This window comes from Tasmannia lanceolata, unplaced genomic scaffold (assembly GCF_043159265.1).
Source record: "Tasmannia lanceolata isolate RefF3 unplaced genomic scaffold, GAP_Taslan_0.1 ptg000018l, whole genome shotgun sequence".
In the NCBI taxonomy this organism is placed as follows: domain Eukaryota; kingdom Viridiplantae; phylum Streptophyta; class Magnoliopsida; order Canellales; family Winteraceae; genus Tasmannia; species Tasmannia lanceolata.
In genome coordinates, this window is record NW_027518695.1 from 62,680,411 (window position 1) to 62,693,568 (window position 13,158).

General features: G+C 35.6%; 1 long non-coding RNA gene across 3 annotated transcripts; it reads right to left on the minus strand.

Annotated features, from left to right (window-relative positions):
- Positions 1–6,019: 6,019 nt before the first annotated feature.
- Positions 6,020–12,885, minus strand: LOC143851779 (uncharacterized). Of its 3 annotated transcripts, none has more exons than XR_013236505.1 (6): positions 12,751–12,885; positions 11,625–11,731; positions 11,348–11,382; positions 9,999–10,082; positions 9,580–9,698; positions 6,020–6,609 (listed from the first exon to the last, which is right to left on the minus strand). It is a non-coding gene; the product is annotated as an uncharacterized LOC143851779 (long non-coding RNA). The 3 variants fall into 3 exon arrangements; XR_013236506.1 differs by having other exon boundaries at positions 6,020–8,844; XR_013236504.1 differs by having other exon boundaries at positions 6,020–9,698.
- Positions 12,886–13,158: the final 273 nt, after the last annotated feature.

The following is a 13,158-nucleotide window of genomic DNA, read 5'->3' on the forward strand; positions in this document are numbered from 1 at the left end:
TGATTTAGTTAAATAGAAATTTAATCTTAATGATGATTTAATTAATCCTTATTTGAAGCAAAAGTCACATATCATTTTAAAACACCATTCAAATCTTTTTAAAATTTCAGGGAATATATCTGATCTTTGGGACGTATGCCTAGCTTTTTAGAAGTATACGGTCCCGTGTCCCTTAGTTGGCAACTCTATCAATTTTTTAATCCAAAGTTGGAGATTCAGAAGAGGTAACCTACAACTAAATTTGATCCAAATTTAAGACAGAGGCTGTTGATTGGGGTTTATAGTTAATCATTTTTTTTCCACTGTAAAAGATTAAATATTGATTATCAATTTGATTAGTTTGTTAACACTATAAAGGAATGATCGCAAGTTAAGAATATGAGAGCGTCCATTATGTCTAAACTGCGTAATTAAGTCGCAACATTATGGAGTTTGATGAAGATTTTGAAGCATAATTTCTAGACTCGCTTAAATTTGTCAAGAATTGAAACAACAAAGATTCGAAGGGATAAATTGACTCCCTTATAATTTGAATCGATTGTGAATCATTGATGAAGATTTTAAAGGATAAAACCTCCAAACTTTCAGGCACAATCTAGAATTGTGTCCACAAAAAAGATTCGAAGGGATACATTGACACTATTACAACTCCGACTTATTTGACAAGACAAAGATTCAAAGGGATAAATTGATTCAATTATAATTTGATTTGATTGACAATCATTGACGAAGATTCTAAAGAATGAAACCTCCGAACTTACATACACGATCTAGGATGGCATACAAATCGGAGCTCTTTTGTGTCAAAATTACCAAAAATGAACTATCCACCCTAGCATCTATAATGACAACTGGAGACCCCTCTATTGAACACGCACACGCACATGCACACACACATGCACACACTCTTATTAAAGACCTAAGAGAACTATCTGAACTTCCCGGATTGACGTAAACACCCCACACGTAACCAAAATAACACCACCTCGTCCCCAAAAAACCCCTCGATAATCAGTGAACTAACCTAAACTCCTAACTTCTCTGAAAAATATAAACACTCCCTAAATAACCAAATTAACTCTATAAAATATTGCATTAACATAATAATTATTAATTAAAATTTCACACTACATCTAATCAACGTTCACACTTCAACTCTCTATACTCCTTCGGGATCACCATAAAATTTTATAGACTTTTAGGGGTTTTAGGCATATTTCAAACAAATATTGGTGTGTAGTCCTTCACATGCATCATCATCTCTTCTTCCTCTCATGATTCTTTGAGGAAGAACATCTATATATGAACCCTAATGCTTATGCAAACATTAGATTGGGAATGGAAATTCCGTTTACCATGGGAATTGGAATAGGAATAGGAATAGGAATAGGAATGGAATGTGATATCTATTCCGTTTCCTGATTCCAGCAATCCAAATGCACCCTAAAGACTCTTAGCTAGCCATCTCCCGCCACTGCTGATTACGACCAACTCTCAGCTAGGAATCCAAACAAGCCACGTGTCATCAGAAATGTTTTTACCAAGAAAACATTTTCCATCAGAAATGTTTCTTGCAATCCAAACAGGCCACGTGTCATCTTATGTCTGTAACAGATGGCAAGACTCATGTCGATGACCCAAAACCATTTCTTTGAATGACAGGTAAGAATCGAATGGCGCTTTTCTCACTAAAAAAAGTACGATGATTTTTTCACCCCCTGCAGTATTCATTCACCCCACTGTTAACATGATTTTGACGTCAAAAAGCATCAAAGTTGCCCACTGTTCACCGTATCAGGGAGGCGAATGCTTACTGCAGTAGGGGTGAAAATATCATCTCAAAACAATCCCAAACTAACCTTTTCTGTCTTCCCTCGCTCACCTCCCAAGAATCAAAGCACAAAAGAAAAGAACCCAAATCAAAAAATCAGTTAAAAAAAAAACCATATCCCCTCTTTTTCTTGATTCTTGTTTTAGGGTTTCAAAATCTGCAAAAAATCTCCTAAACCAGAACCTCAAACCCTCTCCAATGGCGAGGAATACAGAGGAAGGAGGAGTATCTCAAAGATCCTCATCTGCAACACTGAGAATGAGACCTAGACCAGACCCTTTTCTAGTAGTCTGTAGATGCTTCAACATCTTAACTGCCCTAATAGCCCTTCTTTTCGTGTTTGTCAACGTTCTATCCGCCATAAGATCTTTCAAGGATGGATCAGATGTAAGGTTTCTTCAACTAATTTTGTTTTCTTTGGAAGAATTTCATTTTTTTTGTTTATGGGTTTCTTTTTCTTCTTTTTTTGGATTTTGGGTGGGATTTCATTTTTTGGTTTATGGGTTTGTTTGTTTTTTTTTAGGATTGTTGCTGGGATTCTTCTGTAAGGTTTCTTCAACTAATTTTGCTTTGTTTGGAAGAATTTCATTTTTTTTTTGTTATGGGGTTCTTTTTTCTTTTTCTTTTTGGTACTTGCGCTCTTCGTGGCGGTTACGGAGACTGAATGGAGTTTCATATTCAAGTTTTGGAGCGTGAGTATTCGGTGGCAAGGCTTTTGTTCATGTACCCAATGAGCAGACGGAGGTGAAACATACTCTCTTAATAATAGAAGACATCTCAAGCTGCAGCTGGGTGTCCCAAGTAATGAAAAGGGGTGGATTTATCACTTCCCTTATTAATTAGTATATAAATGGTGTGGGACACATGAAGTGGACGAGAAAACAATATTTACCTTAGGCTCAGTTCATTTTGGGTTTGGAGAATTGATTTTAAATCCAAAATAGATTCTTGGACACAAAATTGCACTTAGGCCATGCTTGTCTTGGATTTGAGAATTGATTTTGAGCCAAAATTGATTATTGGACTCAAATTTACGTTTAGTTTTGAGTCCAATAATCAGCATTGGACTCAAAATCCAAAATGAACATACCTTTTTTAGTCCAATAATAAATTTTACACTAGAAATCAATTCTAAAAACCCAAAACAGAAGACATGAATTTTGAGTTCAATAGTGCCAATTAGAGATGATAAACATTTACAAAGCACCCAATGAGAAAGAGGGAAATAAACAAATGGATGTCTACAAAGCATCAGATACGAGATATAGAGAGAGAGGGTGCGATACAGACCCAGCAACTCAATAAAAGAAGGCTGTTGATATCCACATGACCAAAATGGGATGAACTCGCTTTCTTTTACTTGGCTGCTGAGAGCTTTTTGAGATTTGTAATAGCCTAGCATGGCCTATTATTTAAGTGAAGCCGTTGAAGGTTCTTTTGATGCACACAACGGCTTGCTTTAGCCATTGTTTATAGATCACATTTATTATTTGGTCGAAGAAAATTATCTTATGGCCTATTTTTACAAAGGCTCCATTCCTTTAGACGTAAAATTTGTTTGGAAATGATTTTAGCACTCCAGTGTTTTGACAAACATGCGCTCGTATGTTTGTCGTGTAGTATTTAAAGGCTGTTTGAGGAATATTACAGTTCTCAAAAGGCTCTTACAAGCCCTTTAAACACTACACGACAAACATGGGAGCACATGTTTATCAAACATTCGTTTGGGAGTGCTGAAATCATTTCCCAATTTGTTTTATGATGAAAAAATGAACAGAAAACAAATTTTACGTAACATTGAGCCAAAGGAAAACACTTACAAAATGGGATACTGTCTAGGAGAAAAGAAAAGACAAACGTGTAATTGAGCATAGATTTAGTCATTTTCACCTTCTTCTGTTTTTGCTTTGGTAGGGATATGATTCATGCACTCTCGTTTTTTTTTTGTGCGCCTGTTGCAATAAAGGGCATTGTCTTTTGTGCAAAAACGGATTTCCGATTTTGCTAGCTGCCCTCTTTTACAAATGAATTGCTTAAGTACAAATTGTTTGAGTTCATCCCATTATCAAAACATGGTAGTGCCTGATAACATCAGTAGCATAAAAAAAACCCCAATTAGAGAGAGAAAAATGCCTAGCGCCCGATGAGAGAGATGTCTACAAGCACTCAAGCAGTAGCCAGCTTGTGGAGAGAGAACACTATTTGGTCGTTTTAACTAAAATGGTGGGCCCCACCAATGCTATGCATGGTGTAAAATGGTGGGCCCGCAATTCAAAACAGTACAAAAACATTAGGGCAAGTGATATGTCCGCCCCCTTTTCTTCCCTGAGCCCATCCCCTCTAGTGTATTTATGACTACCCTTTTACACTACAAGCAGGTGGCCCAAGGAAGAAAAAGAGGGGCTGATATTCCCAAAAGTAGGTGTAGAATAGTGGCCCCACCCATAAGAGTAAATTGGTGCAGCCCACGCATCAAAACATGAGCTGTAGAATAGTGGCCCCACCCAGGGGAGAAAAAAGGGCAAATTCCTCACTTCCCAACATTAAGGGCCCGTTTGAATACCTCATATATTGTATTTGGATTTGGAATTGAGTTTTGAATACAAAATGAATAGATCTGCCAGCTCGTGTTGAGGAGACAGAGAGGAAAGGGGGTTACTTCCTACTGCAGGCAGCAGGGGCGATGCCAGAAATTTTGCACAAGGGGGGCAAAAATTATAATAATTTTTTATCTATCTTAAAATTAAGATAGAAAAAATTTCTATCTGAAATTTTGCAAAGGGGGGCAAAACTTATAGTAAATTTTGCACAAAGAAGTAGGGCTGCAACTCGGGTCAGGCGGGTCGGGTTTTGGAGAACCCAACCCTACCCGAGAAATATCTCGGGTCGGGTCGGGTTTTTTTTTGGAAAACCCACGATTCCCAAACCCGGCCCTACCCATGATAAATCTCGGGTCGGTTCGGGTCGGGTCGGGTTTTTTCACGTTGACGCAATTTTTTAAGGAAAATTCTTATTTGGCAAGGCAACTCAACTCATAGAAGCAGAAATTACACTCACATTACACTTAAATCAAACAATGATGTAATTACACTCACATCACACTTGAATCAAACAATGCTGTAATTAAACAATGTTGTAATTACAATCAAACAATGCTGAATCAAACACTTGAATCAACTCAACTCATAGAAGCAGAAATTACACTCACATACAATAACAGTGGGTGCGTGGGTTTTCACTTTTAACTTCGGGTCGGGTCGGGCCCCTTCAAACCCGGCTCGACCCGAGATTCACGCGGGCTTTTGAATGCTCAACCCTGCTTGACCCGAAACCCATGAAACCTGAACCCAACCCAGCCTATTTTCGGGTCGGGTCGATGCGGGTCAGGTAAAACCCGGCTCAAGTTGCAGCCCTACAAAGAAGGGAGATAAAGATGGTAAAATTAAAATTTTAAACTTATTTTCTATCTTAGGAATGATTGGAAAGGGGGGCATATTTTTTAAAAAAGGGGTTAAGTATAAAAAAATATTAAAAAATAAAGGTATTTTTTTTTTTTCCCAAAAAATTAAGGGGGGCAACTGTCCCCCTTTCCTTTCAAGTGGCATCGCCCCTGACTGCAGGGAAGAGGTTGAGTAGGAAAGAGGGTGAAGGGAAACTACCATATCTGTGAATTTCCAATTACTTATTTCCACAGCATATTTGGAATTTTGATTTTTTTTCACTGTCAGTCCCTAATTTGGAAATTCAAGGATTTGATCCGGATCCAAATCATAGTACAAAAATGGTTTCAAATGTGAGAAATCCAAATCAAAATCTTATCGGCATCCAAACGGGCCCTAAGCGTAAAATGGTGCCCCCGCCCATTTAAAGGGAGCTGTAATTTGGTGGGCACCATCACTATCATTTTTGCTCTACTAGTAAAAGTGCACGTGCAAAGCACGTGTGACTAAAGTATTTTACAACACAATGTAGTATTCATCATTCAATTAATAAAATAGTCATTTTCATCCTAAAAAAATTCAATTATCAGAAATAATTAAGCAAGATAAATCTTTTTCTAACAAACGTAGGTACAAGATTCATGTGTTGAAGCCTTGGAAACTAAAAAAAAAAAATCCATGCACACTTATCATTTTTCATAAAAACCATGCAAACTTTAAAAAAAAAACCTAGAAAAGGTAAATGAAAAGTCACACTGCCATTAAAGCATCATCCAAATTCCAATCAGCCAAACTAGACGAAGTAAAGCTCTGTTGAAGAAGGAAAAAAATAACACTTATTTGATATCTTTCCTTGTCTTGCATGAGAAAATTCCTGAACGGACTTGGATCGACCTGGAATCCAACGCTCTTTGTAGGCTTTCTTTCTCAAGGATATAATGCTGGAGAAACCTCAAAGGCTCGGACAATGGACCATAGCAGTTGAGAAGCCAATACAATAATGGCAGTCCCTAATTTTAGCCACTCGGATCAAGCTGATATCATGTGATTAAGCCAAACATGATGTCTTACAAATCTCCTAAAAATGTCTCATTTCATAAAATAAAATAAAAGGATTCTGCATAACCCTTTATTTGCACAACATCCTCTCCTCTCTTTTTTTTAATTGTAACATCCTCTCATCCCTGTAACAAGATTCTTGTGTTGAAGCTTGGCAATCAATAAAATTAGCTTCTAAAGTCTGATCATTACACCAATATAAACAACGACAGATTTGTATCCCAAAGCAAGTAGCAGCTACAGTCCTACAGGAATCATTAACGTCATGCACGGGGCTGCCTAAAAAGGGAAAAGGGAAGTATTGTTGGAATTTGGAACATAAAGTACCACGAAGAGATATGCCAGACAAATAGCAAACATTTTGATGGTTACTTGTATGCATTGCTCATGTAATATTCAGTTATAAACCCAATAACCAGCCCATAAACCAATGGCAACACAGAAAAACTCAGAGACTAATAAATCATTAATTATAAATTTAGCAGACTAATAACTACAATCCCAAGAGTTATCAGAACAGTGGAGATGACAAGGTACTTCTTCAATGATGGCTCAAATTCCTTCGCTGCCTTTGATTTCGACCATCGCAAAAAGTGTAGTGATCAAACAAACAATGATACCCTTGGAGTTATTGAGAAGGGCATAACACATTGCACTGAAAAAAAAAAATGATAAAACTAAAATGCTTATTTTTAGAAAGTTGGCACTTGAAGGCAGAGAAACACAATTTCAGAATCCAGCATGATCTATGATAATATCTATCTAAATTAATCACATTGGTACCATTTCCATCAGAAATATGTTTTTTTCTTGAAATATAGGAAGAGAAGAAACCCCCAGTTTCGAAAACCAGTCATAGTTCAAATAAGTTAAAAAAAAAAAAAAAAACACATCAAATCCCCGAAATAATAAAGCCAGACCACACTTTTCCCTTGTAGTCTCTTGATAAGTGCATTTTTCTCTAAGGTGAAGGTCAGACGATGACTATGTTAGAAATTAAAAAAGAAGAGAACTTATTGAAATTCAAAGTAACAATGAACTCACCAATCAAATCACTCCTTGTATAATGCTGCCACTAACTGGATTCGGGCAATATGACTGTATAACAAAAACTCACGGACAGTGCGAAATACAAAATTGGAGGCATCTCTTATAAACAATTCATCAAACACCCAAACTACAACTAAGGCAAACAAGAGAGGCAAAATAAATACTTAGAAAGGGACAGCCATGTGCATTCTCTCTTTTCGTCTGTTGAAGTCATCCAAGTACACTACACAGACTACACACACAGACATACATGCATATATACATGCATACAAACATACAAACATATGTGTGTGTGTGTCTATATATAACAGATGGATTTGAGAGACGTACAAGCGCAGGCATGGAGCAGGCATAGGCATTGAGCCCGCACAGGCATGACTCGCAGATTTTTTGTCACTATGATCCAGACATAGAAGAAGACAACATCTTATTTGAGAAAAGATGAAAATTTTGAGTTAAGAGAAGGGGAAACTCAATTGGGAATTAAAATTATTGGTGGTTACTAATCTCTTCTTAGATACTTCAAGATTTGATTTTTATTAGGGTCTGGTGACTAAAACAATAATGGCAAATCACAGTTTAAATAGGATCATATTTACCTCATCAAAATTTTCAAGTATGCATTATTCAGCCACTTCTCACCCTCTGGTCGGTCGTGCCTCTCAATTGTCTTCCTCTCCCACACTCCATGCCCCTCTTACATTGAATACGCCATGCCTCTCAATTCTCCTCTCAATTGTAGCCGGAAGGCTGGTTTTCGGTTTTGTATGCATTAACATATCTAAAATCTCTATTTCTAAGTGGCTTTTGTGATTAAACTGAATCATCTCTTATTTCAGCTTGTTAAAACATCTTTAGAAGTGTTGCTCTTGTTTGAATGTAATCACTACTGTCTTGGTTTCTCAGAATCATTGAGTTGTACTTATAGCTCATTGAGTTGTACTTTTAACAGAAAAGTACAATATAATTAAGCCCTTAAAAACATGAGAAGAATCCATATATGTCTTAAGATATAAAACTAAATAATGTACATTAAATCATTTGTTTCCAATGTACATTTTAGGATCAATGTACATTCTCCTAAAAATCTTGTATATATTTGAATCCTTCAAACAGATCTTAGAACGTTCCAATTTTCAGATGACTACGAAAAGCAAAAAGCAAAACCCAAAATTCTCCTAAGAGGAAAAGAACACATTATAAAAGAAATAAGAAAAATAGAGAATTTCTATGAATCCCATAGAAGTTGATGGAAACTATCCCCTTTGTGGCAAGTTTTCTCTCTTTGGCATCCTGTTTTGGATTTTCATCTCCTCATTACTGAACATGACCCTAACCATCATACGTCAAGTTGTTATGGGTACTCTCCTCATCCTTCAAATGTAGCCTTTACAACACGACTTCTTGGATGCCTTTTTTTTCCTGGCATACCATGTGACCTGTCTTTCTTTCCAGACCTAAAGACTGTAGAGTATAAAAACAAAAAAAAAAAGGCTAAAGAAGAAGATAAAAAGCATCCAAGAAGACATGACATGATGCTGGAGTTTTTGTATATAGACATAGATTCTCTACTAAAATTACCAAAATTTAGAAGATAAATAGAAGATAACAATCTAAAAAGTTCAGCATCTTAGCTAAAAATTCGTTTCAAGAATGAGAAGTTGTTGATGGGAGGCTGAAAGGATGTACTTGGGCTGTTAGTTAGAGAAAACAAGATTGAGCTGTCTAATGAAGAAAGGTGTAACTTAGAAGAAAAGCAATCGACCTATAAAACTACGTGGAAAAAAATGAAAATCAATTGAACTACCAATGGATCTTCGAAGCCTCTAACCAATAAAAGAACATGCAAAAACTCTAACATACGACTGAACTGTCTAATGAAGCAGGTCCCCATACAACAGCTTCCTATACAGATAAATAGAAAAAAAATAGTGCAAAACTTCGAAATTCCCATTTTTCTCCTTCCCCAAGCCGAATAAAGCATAACCAAGAGTGTAGAAATACATCTAAATGTAATGAAAAATTGGGGAGAATAATTCAGACACAACATATTCATCTCTAGTAGAGGGTGTCCAGTTTAATATACAATCAAAATGATAAAAATGGAAAAGTTACCAATTGAAGAAGGTTCTTCATTATGAGGTAACTAAAATACTTAAAAGAATATGAGCCCAGGTTTTACTCATTAACATGAATTACCTTGGATAAGGAGATCCTTCGATGGGCTTTTGCCCATATTTCTTCCATGCCCAGAAATGAGAAGGTATACCTTCACCCTTCCGTCTACCAATGTTTTGGTAATGACCTCTTCTCTTTTTCTAAGATGGCAAATGAATGTGTATAGAAGAAGAAAAAAAGCGCAGCACCATATTTTTTTAGCTTATTTGTTCTAAGACAAAAATGGAAGTGAACAAAGTCACAAGTAACCGAGGAAGAAAACCCTTTTGCTTTCCCTTTTTTTTAGGAAGAACTGATTGACTTAGGCTCTCTTTGTTTTAGGCTTTGAGAAATGATTTTGAGCCGAGAATTGAATAGGTAAATGAAATAAAATAGCTTAAAAATCTTTAAAATGAAAGAGAAGGGAGAAAGTGTTTACAAATAAATAAAGTTATGAATACCCAAATTCATCTCAATCTTGGAATCAAGACTGCAATTGCGCATATCCGAAAGGCCAATGGGAACATCTTTGTGCAGGCTTCGCTCTGAAAATCACATAAACAAGCATCAAATTTTTTCCATTAAGATAATGATGAAAACAGAAAGGTCCAAATTGCATAGAAAAAGAGGAAACCTGCATAGGAAGAAATGCATGTGAAGAGAAATGCATAATGGTTAAGAAAAAATACCCAGATAAATTTAGGGAAAAATGCCCCGAACAGCCCCATTTCATGATTAACACGGATAACTAAAAAGGAAATGGGAACCCATAGAAGCCATGACTGAGAAGCTAATACAAATTTTTAGAAACAACATGCATCAAAACTTGAATTGTCTTTATCAGTTTGTCTTGAGTTGAATATCTAAAATGCTGGGATTCATAAGCAATAAACAGCTCAAAAACTTCACAAAGGAACAAAATCAACACAAACATGGCCATATGAATAAGATCTTGAATCATTCCAGATCCCTCTCCAATGATTTCAACTTGAACCGACCCTATTCTTAGTGATTTCAACTTGCACATGATGCAAGCACAATTCATAGATGAGATCTTAGACTTAGACTAAAATGTAAGAAAATTTAACTCGATTAAAAACAGTACTTTGATGATTTCCATACAATTCAAGAGAATTGGACAAATCGTCGCTATTCTTGATGAACACTCATTAAAAAACCCTAACTTCTTTCATATAATGCTATTTGCAAAACCCTTATGTCGATTTTGATAGTTGATTTTCAGCCCAAAATTGATTATAACCTCAACTGCTGCTGCAAAAGTCAAAATTTCCAAAGAAATCAAATCTATTTCAGATTTTCAATAACTATGTGAAACCTAAGCAATGCATCCACTATTGAATACACAGACTACACTGGTGAAGGACCGAGGATTACATTTTAGAACAGGGTAACCGAGTTAAGGAACCTTCACTGAAGCTTTTGGTCGAGTGTGTGGTTCTCACTATCAAGTGAGCAGGGGAAGATTTGAAATATTACTAAACCAACATCCCAATCAAGGAAAAGGTTTTGGGAAAATAGATTGAAAATGATGAGACAAAGTCATGTGCATCTGATATTTTAAATCATAAGCTCTAGATAGTTTAAATGCCATCAGTATGTAAAGGTTACACCATCTAAAAAAGGATGCGACTAATGCAGACATGATCCAATGGAGCCAAGATCAATCCAACTAAAATGAATCATAAACATTCACCCTATAGGAAATCAGACAGGCAGATAAAATGAATTAAATCAGGAGAACAAAATGACATAAAGAAAGTAGAATAAATTTGATAAGGAGAAAGCCTACCCTAGATCGCACTGCCTTGGGAAATTCTTCAACATCTGCATCAAACACGAAAAACATTCAAAAACTCTGCATCAAACACGAAAAACATTCAAAAACTCTACATAAAAAATAAATGAAAATGAAAACCCTTAAAATATAACTAGTTCTTTCATTCTCGTCTCTGCAAACAATATTTTCAACGAATAAAAAAATACGCACAAACCATATCATCTCATCAAAACATAACACATAGATCAACAATCCAAATACTGAAAAGGAAACTACCATAAAGGATTACCATGATAAAAAAACACGAAAAAACCAGTTCCTGAACTCACACCCTTAAATCTTTATTTTTAACATCCAATTAAGAATCGGGAAGGTCCCACTGAACTTTTGGCAAAGCTGCACGGAATCAAAATCAATCTCAATTACATTCTCAATATTGAACAAAGCAAAAAAAAAAAAAAAAGTGACAGTACAATTAATAGTGGTCTTAAGCCTAATCTTAATGACTATTCCTCTGGGAGCATGCATCCAAAAGAAAAGCAGTGCCTAGTTGATAGAGTATATTGATTTCTTTGCTTCTTCTTCACTGTGAAAATAAAATAGTTGCTAAAAAAAAAAAACATCAACAAACAGAATCAACAAATTTAAGTACAATAAAAGGTTGGAAGGCATGCCGACATATCATTAAAAAAAGGGGCATGCCATGGTACAATGTGGTGGAAGAAACATATTCTAATCTCTATGAAATAAAATTATAAACAAATATACTACAACTTGAGTCAAAATCAGTGAAAGTTACAACGTAATTCTTACGAAATCCTAGGAACTATTCAAAATGAATGCAACCAGTAGGGAAAATCTCAATTTTTTGCTTAAATGACTCAAATTCGGTAGAATAAACCATGTTAGGAGCTTGAAGAATATGATTTCTTTCAGTTTCTTCCAAAATACAAAGAACAATGTGAATTATTCATTAAAAAATGGGATAATTTATTTATCTTCATCCACACCCAAATGCCCAAATAAAAGGCCACTGACAAAATAAAAAACATTGGACCTCTTTGGATACTTCTAAAAAATAGCAGAACCATAAAATCCTTTGAAGAGCCAAGAAAAATGGCATTAGCATCAAATAAAATCAAATGTAGACATTCAATAGATAATACCTTGATGAGAGGTTATACTCTTCCAATATTGATAAACTTGAAATTGCATCAAAATCAACAAAGAAGAAGTAAGATTGAGATGCATCCACTCATGAATCCACAAAAGCACAGTATAGAAATCAGGAAAAAAAACCCAAGTTGATTGTGCAAGTATATGAGTGTAAATCCGTCAATGCATTGAAGTCATAAAAAATGGAAATGGAAAATATAAGCAAATCAAAACCGTAAGAGTCCTAGAAAAAATCGGACCTTGACGGACTCGTAAATCCTTAAACACTAAAAAAATGAACATTAAACAAGGGTAGGGAATTTTGGCAAAAGTTGGTTGACGAAATTTGAAGGTTTAGGCTTTTAGAATAGTAAGGATCTGGCCTACCCACCTAGTACGCACTAACGCCCTATTTGGATTGCAAAAAATTACTAGAAAAGTTAGGAAAGGAAAAATATTTGTAAAATTATATACCTTTTTTTTTTATGAAGGCGTGGTTTCTGAGCTTAGAATACACCATCTCCCATAGTAGTTTGACTCATCCGACCCATCCATTTTATATTACCTCGCTCCATACAATAATCATAACCATCCAATTTATAGGACCATAATTTCTAGCCATCCATTATAAACCTCCACAAATCATAACCCTAACCATAACCATAACC